General features: G+C 43.9%; 1 pseudogene; it reads right to left on the reverse strand.

Moving 5' to 3' along the window:
- Positions 1-326: 326 nt before the first annotated feature.
- LOC103125621 (eukaryotic translation initiation factor 4B-like) lies at positions 327-2,170 on the reverse strand (annotated as a pseudogene).
- Between the last annotated feature and the right edge of the window lie 1,318 nt (positions 2,171-3,488).

Below are 3,488 nucleotides of genomic sequence, written 5' to 3' on the forward strand. Positions count from 1 at the left end.
GGAGACTGCTATAGAGCTCTTTTTGCTGGAAAAACAACTATTACATTATTACCATACTAAAAAACACCCCATAGAATTTCTGTGCCACTTTAGACACATGCGATATATGATGATAAATAGTCGTTGTATATTCCTCAGTTACACGTGCTCACCATTCCCCCCTCAATCTGAGCAAGTTGCCCAGGTGGTTGTGTAGGCATTGACCCAGACATTTTTTTTTTTCTTTTCCAGGAGATGGTGAGTTTTATTTTGTCTCGTCTGGATAGAGGTTTGATTTGCTCTTGAATGTTCCAGGGCGGAGAAAGGAGAAAGCACAGCATGTAGAGGTCTATTCGGTGTAATCTCCCTCATTTTCATCTTCACCATCAACAGAGAGAGCAGCATACTTGCTTGCAGAACTGAACTTAGAGGCTGGATTTTCTTCAGGTTTCTTTGGCTCAGGTGCAGATCGGGAACCTTGATCCTTTTTGCCATCTTTCCTTTCTGACTCCTTCCAGTGGTCTTTGTTTCCTCCATCTCCTGGACCTCGGCTGGAGTTTCCACTTTGGCCTTTTGGGGCACCTACCCCATCGACTTTATGTTCATCTTTCCTTGCTGGTCCTTCTTCAGTTGGTTGAGCTGGAACCATTTTCCCCCCACCACTTGTAGGGGATTGTTGCTCTGTGTCTGAGCTCTGAGATAGAGCAGGAGGGTTAGAACTTCTCTTCACTCAAGCATTCTCCTTTGGTGGAGGGGCTGGCATTACCTTTAGAGGCTGTTCAGGTTTGGGAGGTTTAGAAGTTAGAGAATGACAGTCTTCTTCCTTATTGAGTGTTTCATTTTCTAGAGATTTCTCACTCTCTCTCCTTCTTGTATTTCTCCCAGATGTGGCTGAGGTCCCAGTCTGTGATGACTCACTTCCTGTCCTTGACCTTCTCGTTCCTGAGTTTCTTCACTTCGCCAATTTGGGTGTCTTTCCCGAGGTTTGGCTCATCCAGTTGACGCTGCAATTTTTCCTGTTCTTTTTGTAGCCATTCTTCTACTTCTCGCTCTCTAGCTGCTGTGTCAACAGGCTTTGCCCCTCCGAAGATAGAGGCTGCTCGACTGGACTGGAAGGTGCTAGCAGAGGAGTCATCTTCCTTAGGAGTACTTCAGGACTTTAGATTCAATTTGGGTCTTTGAGGGGGACCTCTGTCATCATGCCGATAGTCATCCCAAGAGTAATCGTGCCTGGAGCTCCATGACCGATCATCCCATCTTTCGTCTTTCGTATCTGTCTTCATAGCAGTCCCCGCCCCCTCTGTAGTCATCGTCCCTGCAGTACCCACTGCCAAATGCTCTTCTGCCACTGCCTATCCTGGAATCATACCCTCTTGTCATAGTCTCTGCCGCCTCGGTCATCATAGTGGTCGCGGCCCCCGTATCGATCCATATCTCGGCATGGGCCATCACGATAACCGTCACGATAGCTATCCCGCTACCTGTCTGAATCATAACGATCTCGATATTTGTCTCCAAAGCTGTCATCACCTCTTCTAGGTGGGTAGTCATCAAAGCTATCTGTGGCAGGACGCGCTCTCCAGTCTGTATCTGTTTTATCAGAATCCCAATTTCTATCATGGCCAAAAGAACGATCTTCCCTATCTTTATCCTGTGCTTGATCAGCAACGTCCACTCGAATTCTCTTGTTACCTAGAGACTCTTCATTGAGGCTCAGGGCACTCAGCAAGGAATCCAGGTCCTCAAATTCGGCATAACCAAAACCTTTCAATCTGTCTGGATTGCTGGGTTCACGTGGTAAACGCACTGCACTGATATTTAATCCTCTAAAGAAGTCCTTGATGGAGTCTTCTGTCACATTGTAAGGTAAATTGCCTAGAAAAGCAGTGTAGGGTGGTGATTTGGGAAGACGGCTCCGGTCGATATTTGGTTCCCGAGCAGCCCGTGGAGCAGTGGGCAGGATGGAACAGTCAATTGGAGGTGCCCTATACACATCGTCATCATTACTGTGCCATGTAGTTGAAAAATCTCCTTCTATGTCATCTGTTTCATCAGCCCAGCTGACTGGTTTGGGAACATAGGTACTTCCTCCACTGGTTCCTCCATCCTCAGCCAGAAAGTCTGTTAGGGAAAGAGTCTTCCCCTTCTTATTCTTCTTTTTTGCTGAGGCTGCCATGTTGGGAGAGGGAGAGAGGACCCAGACATTTTTATAATATATGGGACTTGGGGAAGAAGAAATGGGGAACTGGCTAAAGCCATTTAAGCTCTGTTTTCTCCAGGAAAAAGAGCAGAAGGTCAATTAGAAGAAAAGTTAATAAAAAGTGTGTAGTAGAAGCATGTCAACTTTAGTTCTGTCCTCTAAGCAGGCTGGAAATTCTCTAGAAGGAATCTTTTTCTCAAATAAACTCTCTATGCTGACTCTAGGAGCCCTCTTATGAAATTCATGTCTTTTGGGCAAGGATATATTTAACTTCATATAGCAGTTTATAATTGGGATGTGAGTCTGACCAGTACAGGCTATAAAATGAGTTTCAAAGATGGGGCAGAAAGTCGTATTTCATGGCAAGGTGAGTTAAGGTGGTGCAAAAACCCTACACTAAAAACCCACTGCTCCTGGAGGCCATCTCCCCTGCCCTATTAGACAGAGAGCAAATGGACAAAGAGCAATTGAGAAGGGAGGGGAAGATAGAGACTGGGAGAGAAAGGTAGACTGCTTATGATGCAATGTCCCTGCAGGTGGGAACTGGTATCCCTGTGAGGGTCATTGTGCTTCATACTATGTGTGCTTAACCCAGTGTGCCACCACCCGACCCCCTATTCAGAAATATTCCAAGAAAAATTATGCTTCAATTGTACATTCTTAGTAGGACATGGCTTATTCTGTCTATATTGTTTGTGAGTTAAGATTAGCATATTATTTGGGGGGGTAGGTGAAGGTTTTGTGTAAACTAATAGTGTCATCTTACCCCCAAGTCATGTACTTTAGATTCTGTGATATGAGGTCATTCAAGATATACCTTTATCTTGTTAATATTTACACTCATTAAGATGTAACTTTAGAGAGTTATTTAACTATTGGACTAACAAAACTATGTGTTTTTATTCTAGACCCATTTTCAAAACTATCCAAAATTAACTTGAATTTTTGTTATTATCTTTATTTGTTTATAGATAGAGAAAAACAGAAATTGAGAGGAAGGGGGAGATAGAAGGAGAGAGAGACAGAGAAACACCTGCATTCCCACTTCATCACTCATGAAGCTTTCCTCCTGCAGGTGGGGACTGGGGGCTTGGACCTGGGTCCTTGTGCACTGTAACATGTACATAGGGAAATCAGGTGCGCCTCTCAAAATTCACTTTTTTTAAATTGTTTTATTTTTTTTAATTGGGGAATTAATGTTTTACATTCAACAGTAAGTACAATAGTTTGTACATGCATAACATTCCCCAGTTTCCCATATAACAATACAACCCCCACTAGGTCCTCTGAATCCTTCCTAGACCTGTAT

The sequence above is a fragment of the Erinaceus europaeus genome, chromosome 3 (assembly GCF_950295315.1).
Source record: "Erinaceus europaeus chromosome 3, mEriEur2.1, whole genome shotgun sequence".
Lineage (NCBI taxonomy): Eukaryota > Metazoa > Chordata > Mammalia > Eulipotyphla > Erinaceidae > Erinaceus > Erinaceus europaeus.